Here is a 14,512-nt window from a genome sequence, read left to right as displayed (position 1 = left end):
AATAAAGCCGGGGGATCTTTGATGTGAAGCTGAGAGGGCAGACGGGGCCTCGATTTACCGCCTTGTTCGACAGTGCAGTGCTCCCTCAAGACTGCCCTCAGAAAGTGCAGCATTCCCTCAGTACTGTCCCTCCGAAAGTGCAACACTCCCTCAGTACTGCCCCTCCAAGGGTTCAGCACTCTCTCAGTACTGCCTCTGTGACATTGCTTCAGTCCTTCAGTACTGCCCCTCCGATACTGCAGCATTCCCTCAGTACTGCCCCTCCAACAGTGGTGCACTCCCTCTGTACTGCCCCTCCGACATTGCAGCGCTCCCTCAGTACTGCCCCTCCAACAGTGCAGCACTCCCTCAGTACTGCCCCTTCGATTGTGCAGCGCTCTCTCAGTACTGCACTGGGAGTGTCAACCTGGATGCTGGGCTCGAGTCTCTGGAGTGGGATTGAGTCAGCTCCTTCAGCAAAATCTATTCTCCTTCCTCCATTATCGCACCTCAATCTCAGAGCTCTCACTGGAAAAGCAAAATTATTCTACTTCTTAGTGCAATCAAGCAGACGCAGCATGGATTCATGAAGGGGAAATCATGTTTAACTAATTTACCGGAATTCTTTGAGGATATAACGAGCATGGTGGATAGAGGTGTACCGATGGATGTGGTGTATTTAGATTTTCAAAAGGCATTCGATAAGGTGCCACACAAAAGATTACTGCAGAAGATAAAGGTACGCGGAGTCAGAGGAAATGTATCAGCATGGATAGAGAATTGGCTGGCTAACAGAAAGCAGAGAGTCGGGATAAATGGGTCCTTTTCGGGTTGGAAATCGATGGTTAGTGGTGTGCCACAGGGATCGGTGTTGGGACCACAACTGTTTAAAATATACATAGATGACCTGGAAGAGGGGACAGAGTGTAGTGTAACAAAATTTGCAGATGGCACTAAGATTAGTGGGAAAGTGGGTTGTGTAGAGGACACAGAGAGGCTGCAAAGAGATTTAGATTGGTTAAGCAAATGGGCTAAGGTTTGGCAGATGGAATACAATGTCGGAAAGTGCGAGGTCATCCACCTTGGGAAAAAAAACAGTATAAGGGAATATTATTTGAATGGGGAGAAATGACAACATGCTGCGGTGCAGAGGGACCTGGGGATTCTTGTGCATGAATCCCAAAAAGTTAGTTTGCAGGTGCAGCAGGTAATCAGGAAAGCAAATGGAATGTTGGCCTTCATTGCGAGAAGGATGGAGTACAAAAGCAGGGAGGTCCTTCTGCAACTGTATAGGGTATTGGTGAGGCCGCACCTGGAGTACTGCGTGCAGTTTTGGTCACCTTACTTAAGGAAGGATATACTGGCTTTGGAGGGGGTACAGAGACAATTCACTAGGCTGATTCCGGAGATGAGGTTACCTTATGATGATAGATTGAGTAGACTGGGTCTTTACTTGTTGGAGTTCAGAAGGATGAGGGGTGATCTTATAGAAACATTTAAAATAATGAAAGGGATAGACAAGATAGAGGCAGAGAGGTTGTTTCCACTGGTCGGGGAGACTAGAACTAGGGGGCACAGCCTCAAAATACGGGGGAGCCAATTTAAAACCGAGTTGAGAAGGAATTTCTTCTCCCAGAGGGTTGTGAATCTGAGGAATTCTCTGCCCAAGGAAGCAGTTGAGGCTAGCTCATTGAATGTATTCAAGTCACAGATAGATAGATTTTTAACCAATAAGGGAATTAAGGGTTACGGGGAGCGGGCGGGTAAGTGGAGCTGAGTCCACGGCCAGATCAGCCATGATCTTGTTGAATGGCGGAGCAGGCTCGAGGGGCTAGATGGCCTACTCCTGTTCCTAAGTCTTATGTTATGTTTTTACACTTTAAAAAGTTGCCCCTTTAAACACTGACAGATTCTGTGTTTGGTGACCCTCCCACGGCCTGTTTTATGACACAAGGTGTTACTCTGGGCTGTGACTGATATACAGACTAGTAACGGGGATATTTATAATCTTTTTTCTACAATGAATTCAATGAGCTTTTACAAACTGCTGCACTGCGAGCAGGAATAGTCTCTGAATGTCTCACTTCCTCCCCCGTAATGCTGTTCCACTTCAGCTCGAGCATCACAATCCACAGTCACCTTCTGGGCCTGACGTCACTCCTCCTGCTCAAACCCCAACACACGCTCAACATCTCCAGTCACACCCCCAACACACACTCACCATCTCCAGTCACACCCCCAACACACACTCACCATCTCCAGTCACACCCCCAACACACACTCACCGTCTCCAGTCACACCCGCAACACACACTCACCATCTCCAGTCACACCCCCAACACACACTCACCATCTCCAGTCACACCCCCAACACACACTCACCATCTCCAGTCACACCCCCAACACACACTCACCGTCTCCAGTCACACCCCCAACACACACTCACCGTCTCCAGTCACACTGATTTACGCTCCTGTGAAGCGCCTTGAGATATTTTACTGGGTTGAGGCGCTATATAAATGCAAGTTGTTATACAATGCGTTCCTTCATTGTACAGATTGCTGCAGCGCTCCGATACAATGCACAGCTCTCCTGTACAATGCCTGCAATCCTCAGCTACAATGCACTCTTATCCAATGGAAGATTGCTGCTCTAGAATGCACACAGAATCGTCCTCTCCAATTCTCCAGCCCTCCGATACAATCCACACAGGAACCTGTCTGATCCCCGCGCCAAGCCGCCAATCGCTGCTGGAAACAGCAAGGCGATCCCGTGAGATCCCGGGACAGAGTCTGACTCACTCTGGGGGAGATCAGCGAGCTCCGGGCGCGGCGAGGTCCCGGAGCCAGCTCCGCATTGCTCAGCAACAAGTCCAGGAGCCTCCTCAATGGACCAGAGGAGTTTCGCACAGAATCCGCACTCAAGGGGAGGGAAAGAGAAGGGGAGAGGGAGAGGGAGGGGGAAACAGAGGGAGGTAGAGAGAGGGAGGGAGAGGGAGGGAGAGGGAGGGGGGAAAGAGGGAGGGAGAGGGAGGGGGGAAAGAGGGAGGGGGGAAAGAGGGAGAGGGAGGGGCGAAAGAGGGAGAGGGAGGGGGAAAGAGGGAGAGGGAGGGGGGAAAGAGGGAGAGGGAGGGGGAAAGAGGGAGGGAGAGGGGGAGAGAGTTCGGGAGAGGGAGAGAAAGGGAGAGGGATGGAAAGAGAGGGAGGGAGAGAGAGGGAGCGAGAGAGGGAGGGAAAGAGAGAGGAGAGATTGAGGGAGAGGGAGAGATTGAGAGAGAGAGAGGGAGGGAAAGAGAGAGAGAGGAGAGATTGAGCGAGAGGGAGGGAGAGAGAGGGAGAGAGCGGGAGAGAGAGGGAGCGAGAGAGGGAGGGAAAGAGAGAGGAGAGATTGAGGGAGAGACTGAGGGAGAGAGAAAGGGAGAGAGGGAGAGAGAGGGAGGGAAAGAGAGACGAGAGAGATTGATGGAGAGGAAGCGAGAGATTGAGGGAGAGGGGAGAGGGAGAGAGAGAGAAAGGGAGAGGGGAGGGAAAGAGGATGAGGGAGAAAGAGAGTGAGAAAGGGAGAGAGAGTAGAGAGATTGAGGGAGAGGGATATTGAAGGAGCGAGAGATGGAGAAAGAGCGGCAGTGGGGAGAGAGGGATGGGAACAAAAGAGAAAGACACAGAAGTGAGGAAAGGGAGTGAGAAATCGAAAGAGAAAATTTGACTGAGAGAGAGAGAAACAGAGAAAGAGAAAAGGGGAAAGAAAACGAGAGAGAGAGAGAAATCGCGATCCCGAGACTCACAGAGAGAGAAAACTGAAGTCTCAATCCAGGGGCTCAGACTGGGAACGTCGCCCCAGCTCAGCATTCCGCGCGGTCCTAAAGCCCGCCAAGTACCACTGTCCAATTACTTGGCTGCCCCAATCAAAACGAATCGGATATTCAGCTCGGTTGTGAGCTGGGAAAAGTGTTCTGCTGTTATTTAAATATAAAAATCCACATGAAATGCGGTAATGAGAGATTTAATAATATGGGGGAGGGGAGCTGACAGTCAGGGTGGAGGTCAGATGTCTGCACTGCTTCAGAGATCTGTCCTGTTGCTGTTTACAATCTTCCCGGGAGAGCTGACTAATATCCCATCAACACAGGGCTCTGGGGAAAGAGCAGGGAGTGGGACTGATTGGATCGCTCTTTCAAAGAGCCGGTACAGACCCGATAGGCCGAATGGCCCCCTCCTGTGCTGTCTGATTGTATGGAAGGATTAAACACATAAACCTTGGGGTGGGGGGTTCATGACCCATCAGTCTGCAGCATTTAACTCGAGAAATGAAGGCAAGTCTGGCAGCTTTAAGAGAGATGCAGAGGGAGGCCGTTCAGCCCATCCAGCCTCACATTTTAAAAAAAACTGCAAATCCCCCGCCCCGCCTGTCACAGCCTCCCACTGACCCTTGGGAATGGCCCCAGAGATTTCAATCCCACTCCCTGCCCCGGGCCCATTTCACGTATTGGTCACTCTGGGTGTGAAGTGTCTCCTTACACCAGGCTCGAACCTGCCTTTTCCCAGTCTGTACCTGTGTCTCCTTGTCCTGCAGTCACCGCTTAACTTCAAATAGTGACTGGGGACTAACCCTTTCCAATCCACTTAGTATCATCTACAATTTTGTAAAATCCCATCTCATTCAACCCAGAGAGAGAGTGAGAAGGAAGGAAAGAGAAAGGGAGAGATGGAGAGAAAGAGAGATGTAGACAGACAGAGACAGTCAGAGACAGATACAGAGAGACTGAGAAACAGAGACAGAGACAGACAAGGAGAGAGCGAGAAAAGAGACAGAGATACAGAGAGACTGACAGAGACATAGGGAGAGAGAAACAGAGATCCATTTTCCAAGTCTCTCTCCATATTTGTATTCCCACACCAGGCAGCACCCGAGTGAATCTGTGCTGTTCCCCCTCAACAGCCTCACTCTCCTCTCTATAGTGTGGAGCCCAATACTGCACACAATGCTTGAACTGCCCCTATCCAGCCCATTCCTCATCCCATAATATCCCCCTGTCCCTGTCCAGCCCATTCCTCATCCCATAATATCCCTCTGTCCCTGTCCAGCCCATTCCCCATCCCATAATATCTCTCTGCCCCTGTCCAGCCCATTCCCCATCCCATAATATCCCTGTCCAGCCCATTCCCCATCCCATAATATCCCTGTCCAGCCCACTCCCCATCCCATAATATCCCCTGCCGCTGTTCGGCCCATTCCCCATCCCATAATATCCCTCTGTCCCTGTCCAGCCCATTCCCCATCCCATAATATATCTCTGCCCCTGTCCAACCCATTCCCCATCCCATAATATCCCCCTGCCCCTGTCCGGCCCAATCCCCATCCCATAATATCCCTCTGTCCCTGTCCAGCCCATTCCCAATCCCATAATATCCCTCTGTCCCTGTCCAGCCCATTCCCCATCCCATAATATCCCACTGTCCCTGTCCAGCCCACTCCCCATCCCATAATAGACCTCTGCCCCTGTCCAGCCCACTCCCCATCCTATAATATCCCTCTGTCCCTGTCCAGCCCATTCCCCATCCCATAATATACCTCTGCCCCTGTCCAGCCCATTCCCCATCCCATATCTCTCTGCCCCTGTCCAGCCCATTCCCCATCCCATAATGTCCCTGTGCCGGGCCCTTGGACCTTCTGAACCATTACCCACCCCTCCTGATCTGGGACATCCGCAGATTTCCCGCTCCGAAGCCTCAGTGACCAACACGCCCAGTGCCCCGATCGCAGAGACTCGCCGAATAAACTTCTGTCCTTCAGGCATCTCAATTGTTGCAGCAGCAACTCCTCAGCCCGTCAATCCAGATCAGAGCGTCGCCACACACCCAGGTCGAGCTGCTTCGGATCGCTGGCTGGACCATCGACTCGATCAGACCCTCGGCCGTGCGGTTAGATACAGTGAAAGGAATTCTCTCCCAAACTCTGCTCCACACTGTTCCCCCAAGGAACACTGTACAACAATCAATGTGTCCGTTTGATAAACCCCAGGACAACACAAGCAATAGCTCGCGATTTATTGGTATTTAGAGAGACTTCGGTAAACTGATCCTTAGATTAGATTCAAAAGATATTTGAGGACAAAGAAATCGATCCAAATATAAACAGAGCTTCAAAATTCCATACTCTGCTGTCACTGAAATAAAACTGGGATCTCTGCAACGCCTCGATTTTAAAATTCTCATCCTTCCAGGGCCACGCCCCTCCCAATCTCTGTAACCCTCTCCAGCCCTGCACCCCTCCCTATCTCTGTAACCACTCCCATCATACACCCCTCCCTATCTCTGTAACCCCATCCAGCCCTACACCCCTCCCTATCTCTGTAACCACTCCCATCATACACCCCTCCCTATCTCTGTAACCCCATCCAGCCCTACACCCCTCCCTTTCTCTGTAACCTCCTCCATGTTACCTGTGAAAAAAATTCCGGGTCGCGCGACCTTTTCAAAATACCGTGCATGTGCAGCCGTGCACCTTCCAGGGGAATGTGGGACTGTGCTGGGATACTGGGCTGTGTCCCACAGGGGAATGGGGGACTGTGCTGAGATACTGGGCTGTGACCCACAGAGGAATGGTGAACTTGCTGGGATACTGGGCTGTGACCCACAGAGGAATGGGGGACTGAGCTGGGATACTGGGCTGTGACCCACAGGGGAATGGGAGGCTGTGCTGGGATACTGGGCTGCGTCCCATAGAGAAATGGGGGACTGTGCTAGGATACTGGGCTGTGTCACACAGAGGAATGGAAGGCTGTGCTGAGATACTGGGCTGTGTCCCACAGGGGAATGGGGGACTGTGCTGGGATACTGGGCTGTGTCCCACAGGGGAATGGGAGACTGTGCTGGGATACTGGGCTGTATCCCACAGGGAAATGGGGGACTGTGCTGGGATACTGGGCTGTGTCCCACAGGGGAATGGGGAATATGCTGGGATACTGGGCTGTGTCCCACAGGGGACGAGGAGACTGTGCTGGGATACTGGGCTGTGACCCACAGGGGACTAGGAGACTGTGCTGGGATACTGGGCTGTGTCCCACAGGGGAATGGGGGACTGTGCTGGGATACTGGGCTGTGTCCCACAGGAGAATGCAGTGTGAGAGGATTAAACACTTACAGTGACAGTTCCATTCTCCATCTGCAGTCAGTGATCGAGAGTAACCAGGTTACCATCAATCTGCAGTCAGTGATCGAGAGTAACCAGGTTACCATCAATCTGCAGTCAGTGATCGAGAGTAACCAGGTTTCCATCAATCTGCAGTCAGTGATCGAGAGTAACCAGGTTACCATCAATCTGCAGTCAGTGATCGAGATTAACCAGGTTACCATCAATCTGCAGTCAGTGATCGAGAGTAACCAGGTTACCATCAATCTGCAGTCAGTGATCGAGAGTAACCAGGTTACCATCAATCTGCGGAGCTCCAGTCACAAACCAAGCTCTCAAGCAATGAATATTTGCTGTTAAAGGAATGAATTATTTATGGTCTGGGACTGAATAAAGTCACATTGCATTTTTATCACATGAGAATCTGGAGTTTTTTTCATTCATTTTATGTTCCTGAAGGTTGAAGGATGTTGGTGCTGGGACAGAAATATATCCCCATTTCATTACCCAGTGTCGGCATCAAACATTCCCAGGGCAGGTACAGCACGGGTTAGATACAGAGTAAAGTTCCCTCCACACTGTCCCATTAAACACTCCCAGGGCAGGTACAGCACGGGTTAGATACAGAGTAAAGTTCCCTCTACACTGTCCCATTAAATACTCACAGGGCAGGTACAGCACGGGTTAGATACAGAATAAAGCTCATTCTACACTGTCCCATCAAACACTCCCAGGGAAAGTACAGTACGAATAGATACAGAGTAAAACTCTCTCTACACTGTCCCATCAAATACTCCCAGGGAAAGTACAGTACGAATAGATACAGAGTAAAACTCTCTCTACACTGTCCCATCAAATACTCCCAGGGAAAGTACAGTACAGATAGATACAGAGTAAAACTTCCTCTACACTGTCCCATCAAACACTCCCAGGGCAGGTACAGCACGGGTTACATGGAGAGTATGGTGAAACAGGCTCGAGGGGCTGAGTGGCCTCCTCCTGTTGCTATGTAACTAGGGATGGGCAGTAATGCCAGCTTGGCCAGCGACATCGACATCCTGAGAATGAATTAACGATGATTGTCTGTTGATTTCCCACTACACACACCGTGATTTCCCTGAATCACACCGTGTGATATTAGTCCCAATTCCCCAACTCCCAGCTCTGCTCATTTCACATGATTTACAGCACTACACTAAGAACATAAGAACAAAAGAAATAGGAGCAGGAATAGGCCATTTGGCCCCTCGATCCTGCTCCGCCATTTAATAAGATCATGACTGAATTGATCATGGACTCAGCTCACTTCCCTGCCCACTCCCCATAACCCTTTATTCCCTTATCGTCAAAAGTCTGTCTATCTCCACCTTAAATATATTCAATGATTCAGCCTCTACTGCTCTCTGGGGCAGAGAATTCCACAGATTTACAACCCTCTGAGAGAAGAAATTTCTCCTCATCTCAGTTTTAAATGGGCGGCCCCTTATTCTGAAAATATGCCTCCTAGTTTTAGTTTCCCTATGAGTGGAAACATCCTCACTGCATCCACCTTGTCGAGCCCCCTCATTATCTTATATGTTTCGCTAAGATCACCTCTCATTCTTCTGAACTCCAATGAGCATAGTCCTGACCTACTCAACCTATCTTCATAAATGAACCCCCTCATCTCTGGAATCAACCTAGTGAACCTTCTCTGAACTGCCTCCAACGCAAGTATATCCTTCCTTAAATACGGAGACCAAAACTATACGCAGTACTCCAGGTGTGACCTCACCAATACCCTGTATAGTTGTAGCAGGATATCTCTGCTTTTATACTCCATCCCCCTTGCAATAAAGGCCAATGTGTAAAGGGCGAGATAAATGAGCAAAGCTCGATGGAATTCGATCCTCGATGGACAGCCCGATCGATCAAAATAAAAAGTAGGAGAATTGAGAAACGCGACGGGAAACATCAGCTGAGGCCGAGACTCGGGGGCAGAGCGGAATCTGAAATCTGCCGTCATTTATTGTCTGTCCCCAGGGAACAAAGGCAGTCGTTTCACTCTGAGCGAGAACCAGGTCTGAAACCCCCCAGCTCTGGGCCGCAGACAGTAAAGAAAGAAAGGACTTGCATTTCTATAGCGCCTTTCACCACCTCAGGACGTCCAAAAGTGCCTCACAGACAATGAAGTATTTTTGAAGTGTAGTCACTGTTGTAATGTAGGAAACGTGGCAGCCAATCTGCACACAGTAAGATCTTCATCAAGAATGCAGTGGGATCTTATACATTTAACTGAAAAGACAGATGGGACCTCGGTTTAACATCTTATCTCAATGACGGCACCTCTCAGTATTCTCTCAAAACTGCCTCTCCAACAGTGCAGCGTTCCCTCAGTACTGCCCCTCCAACAGTACAATGCTCCCTAAGTACTGCCCCTCCAACAGTGCAGCTCTCCTTCAGTACTGCTCCTCTGACAGTGCAGCTCTCCCTCGGTACTGCCCCTCTGACAGTGCAGTGCTCCCGCAGTACTGCCCTGCTGAATCGAGCACTCCCTTAGTACTGCCCCTCCGACAGTGCAGCGCTCCCTTAATACTGCCCTTATGAATCCAGCACTCCCTCAGTACTGACCCTCCTATAGTGCAGCTGGGAGTATTGCACTGGGAGTGTCAGCATTAATTATGGGATCTGGAGTGGGACTTTAACCCACGACCTTCTGACTCAGAGGCGAGGGTGCTGCCCACTGAGCCATGGCTGATATCTAATTAGTGCCAAACTCACTATTTCCACCACCGGCGCACCATGGTTGCAGAGTGTACCATCTACAAACGCACTGCAGCAACTCGCTAAGGCTTTTTCCCTTCAAACACTCCCTCCCTCACAGCCCTGTGAGAGAACCTTCACCACACGGACCGCAGTGGTTTAAGAAGGTTCACCACCAACTTCTCAAGAGCGACTTGGGATGGGCAATAAATGCCGGCCTTGCCAGCGACGCCCACATGCAGAGAATGAATGAAATGGTTCTCCCTCCTGCCTGCCCTCTGTCTCTGTCCTGCTGTGGGTGTCAGGAACAAACCATCGATTTTCTCCACAATTGCAGAGAATGTCAATGAATGAAATGACTGCCCTGATCTCAGCATCCCAGCAACATCAGTCACTGCTCCTACAGCGCAGTTTACATTGAATTAAAAGGTTGGTGTTTAATTGTAAAAATTTTTTTTTAATGTTTTATTCATTGCCAATCTTTCCAATTCTTTGTCAGATCAACTTGTCAGATCATAAACGCCAAAGGTCACCATACGCCCAAACAAAGATCACTCTGCGCCAATGATTTTGCTCTTAGCCAAAAGGCCTAGAGCCAAGGCTGCACCGTTCCTGGAAGTACTGCAATACCAGGTTCGTGCATGGAGTTGAATGCGACGTCCCCCACCCATCTCCATGGAGGTGGACGGGGCAAGCCCCCCACCCACCTCCTATTTCCAAAAAGCATAGGAGAACCACCTTCCTGATCCAGGGAGAACCACTTTCTGGTCATGGTTACTCCCCTGTCAGGTCAGTTACGCATGATCTTAGCCAAAAGGCCGAGAAGGGGGCAGGTTGCTAGCGCTGTTGGGGAGGGTTTCAACTAATTAGGCTGGGGATGGGCAACAGGATGTATCATTAGTCATGGAGGCCGGGTCATTGAATATATTAAAGGTGGAGAGAGACAGATTTTGAACGACAAGGGAGTGAAGGGTTATGGGGAGTGGGCAGGGAAGTGGAGCTAATTCCAAGATCAGATCAGCCATGATCTTATTAAATGGCGGAGCAGGCAAGAGGGGCCAGTGGCCTACTCCTGCTCCTATTTCTTATATTAGAAAGGAGAAACAAGGTGCACGAAGGATTGGGGAGACAGATAGCACTAGAGTAAGAAATAGTACGATATTCGGTAGGGTCAGACTAAGAAAGAACACAAGAAGGTGTAAGAGCGGTTTACAGTGCATGTGTGTGAATGCATGAAGTGTGGTAAATGACGTTGGTGAGCTGCAAGCACAAATAGACAGATGGGAATATGATGTTGTGGCGATAACAGAGATCTGGCTCAATAAAGGGCTGGATTGGGTATTAAATATTCCTGGAAATAAGGTGTTCAGGAAAGAAAGGAGGTGGGGTGGCAGTATTGATTAAGGAGATTATTACAGTGCTGGAAGAGAGGATGTCTTGAAGGGGTCAAGGACAGAATCTATTTGGTTAGAGTTGAGAAACAATCGAGGTGCCATTAAACTACTAGGTGTATTCTATAAGTCACCAACTAGTGGGAAGGATATAGAGCAGCAAATCTGCAGGGAAATTACAGAGAGGTGCAAGAACTATAGAGTACTGATAGTAGGGGACTTCAACTATCCTAATATAGGTGGGATAGTAATAGTGTAAAGGGCAGAGAGGGCGAAGAATTTCTGAAGTGTGTTCAGGAGAACTTTCTTGAACAGTACGTTTCTGGCCCAATGAGGAAGGAGACATTGCTGGATCTGGTTCTGGGAATGAGGTGGGTCAAGTAGAGCAAGTGGCAGTAGGGGAGGATATAGGGAACAGTGATCATAGTATCATAAGGTTTAGATAGGGAGCAATCTGGAGTAAAAATACTTAATTGGAAGAAAGCCAATTTCAGTGGGTTGAGATTGTTATGTCCAGAATAGAGTAATGTGATTGAGTACTGTCGACGTGAGTAAGTGTGACCAAAGTCTCTTTATTCTAACTTCAGAGTGTTGGAACAGCATGGGAGGCCTGCTTATATACAGTGCTCCCAAGGGATGCTGGGATCCCTTGGAACCCCAACAGACATGCCCTCTGGTGGCGGTAGAATGCTGGTTACACAGGGTTGCATATATAACATCACTCCCTCCCAAAGTCAATAGTACACTTATTTACAGGGTGAGACGATCTGGGGCTTTTCGCTCTCTTGTTAATCACCTCGGTACAAATGCAGGTGCAGGTGAGTTGGTTGGTTCTTCACTGGGCTGCTGCATAGCTAATCTTTCTGGGCTGCAGAGGGTGATGAGTTCAGCTTCATGGTCAACTGCGATGTCGGTTGCCACTTGTGTGTGCGTCGGAGGGTCGAAATTGGTGGTGTCCTCTTCAGGATGCTCATGGCTTTCTGTGAATCGCAGTTTGGTTTAGTCCAAGTGCTTTCTGCAAGTTAGTCCATTTGCGACTTTGACCTGAAACACCCTACTCCCTTCTTTGGCCACGAGAGTGCCAGCAAGCGATTTTGGACCATGTCCATAGTTGAGTACAAATACAGGGTCATTGACTTCAATATGGCATGACAAACTTGCGCGATCATGGTACATGCTTCGTTGATGCCGCCTGCCCTCGACATGATCATGGAGATCAGGGTGGACTAGAGAGAGCCTTGTGTTCAGTGCTCTTTTCATGAGCAGTTCGGCATGGGGAACCCCGGTGAGAGAGTGGCGTCTGGTAGCTGAGCAGGACTTGGGACAGGCGGGTCTGCAGGAAGCCTTCCGACACGTGTTTCAAGCTTTGCTTGATGGTTTGGACTGCCCGTTCTGGCTGGTGATTGGATGCGGGCTTGAACGGGGCAGATGTGACAAGCTTGATCCCATTGCAGGTCATGAATTCCTTGAATTCAGCGCTGGTGAAGCACGGCCCATTGTCGCTGACAAGGACATCAGGCAGGCCGTGTGTGGAAAACATGGCTCGTAGGTTTTCGATGGTGGCAGTGGACGTGCTTTCAGATATTATTACACACTCAATCCACTTTGAATAAGCATCCACAACAACCAGGAACATTTTGCCTAGAAACGGGCCAGCGAAGTCAACGTGGATCCTAGACCACGGTTTGGAGGGCCGTGATCACAAACTTAGCGGTGCCTCCCTGGGTGCATTGCTCAGTTGAGAGCAAGTGTTGCATTGGCGCACGCAATACTCCAAATCTGAGTCAATGCCAGGCCACCACACATGGGATCTGGCTATTGTTTTCATCATTACTATGCCAGGGTGGGTACTGTGTAGGTCGCGTATAAATGTTTCCCTGCCTTTCTTGGGCTAAACCACGCGATTACCCCACAAAAGACAGTCCGCCTGTATGGACATTTCGTCTTTACTCCGCTGGAACGGCTTGATCTCTTCATGCATCTCCACTGGGACGCCGGACCAGCTCCCATGGACAAGGGACAGGAAAGGATCCTGACTGGTCCAGCTCCTGATCTGGTGGGCCGTAACGGGTGACTATTCATTTTCAAATGCATCGATCACCAAGAGCAAGTCTGCAGGCTGTGCCATTTCCACACCGGTGATGGGCAATGGTAGCCGACTGAGGGCGTCAGCGCAGTTCTCTGTGCCTGGCCTGTGACGAATTATATAGCTACATGCAGACAGCTTGAGTGCCCATCTTTGGATGTTAGCACAGGCATTGGTATTGATACCTTTGCTCTCTGAGAATAGCTATATGAGTGGCTTATGGTCAGTTTTTAACTCAAATTTAAACCCAGATACTGATGCATTTTTTTTACCCCGTAAACGCATGCTGGAGCTTCTTTTTCAATCATGCTACAGGCCGTTTCGACCTTGGACAAGCTCCTGGATGCATTAGCGACCGATTGCAATGTTCCCAATTCGTTTGCTTGTAACACACACCCGACCCTGTACGAAGACACATCTCAAGCTAGCATTAACATTTACAAGGATCATGCAGGACAAGCAGTTTGTTTGAACATAACAGATTTCGGGCTTTCTCAAAGGCTGTCTCTTGTGATTTCCCCCATACCCAGCCATGTCCCTTGCGTAGCAACATGTGTCGAGGTTCGAGCAAGATGCTTAACCTGGTTAGGAAATTACCAAAATAATTGAGGAGTCCCAGGAACGACTGCAACTCCGTCACATTCTGTGGTCTCGGCGTGTTCTTGATGGCCTCCATCTTGGCGTCAGTGGGTATGATGCCATCTACCGCAATTCTTCTCCCTAAGAACTCGACCTCTGTCACCAGGAAAACATACTTCGAGCGTTTAAACCTGAGTCCCACACGATCTAGCCGAATTAGAACCTCTTCCAGGTTCTGCAAGTGCTCGATGGTGTCCCGACCTGTGACCAATATGCTGTCCTGAAAAACCACGGTGCGCGGAACCGACTTTAGCAGATTCTCCATGTTCCTTTGAAAAATAGCCGCTGCCAATCAAATTCCAAACAGGCATCTATTGTAGATGAACAGACTTTTGTGCGTGTTGATGCAGGTGAGGCCTTTCGAAGATTCCTCCAGTTTCTGCGTCATGTAGGCCGAGGTCAGGACCAACTTGGTGAACACCTTTCCTCCTGTCAGCGTCGCAAATAGGTCATCTGCCTTGGGTAGTGGGTACTGGTCCTGCGGCGAAAAACAGTTAATCGTTTATTTATAGTCGCCGCAAATTCTGACCGTGCCATCGCCCTTG

At 49.6% G+C, this 14,512-nt stretch overlaps 1 pseudogene; it reads right to left on the bottom strand.

Annotated features, from left to right (window-relative positions):
• Positions 1–10,447: 10,447 nt before the first annotated feature.
• LOC139267580 (U2 spliceosomal RNA) lies at positions 10,448–10,681 on the bottom strand (annotated as a pseudogene).
• Between the last annotated feature and the right edge of the window lie 3,831 nt (positions 10,682–14,512).

The sequence above is a fragment of the Pristiophorus japonicus genome, chromosome 7 (genome assembly GCF_044704955.1).
Source record: "Pristiophorus japonicus isolate sPriJap1 chromosome 7, sPriJap1.hap1, whole genome shotgun sequence".
Lineage (NCBI taxonomy): Eukaryota > Metazoa > Chordata > Chondrichthyes > Pristiophoridae > Pristiophorus > Pristiophorus japonicus.
Note: the sequence above shows the minus strand (reverse complement) of the source record. Positions and strands in the feature narration are given on the sequence as shown.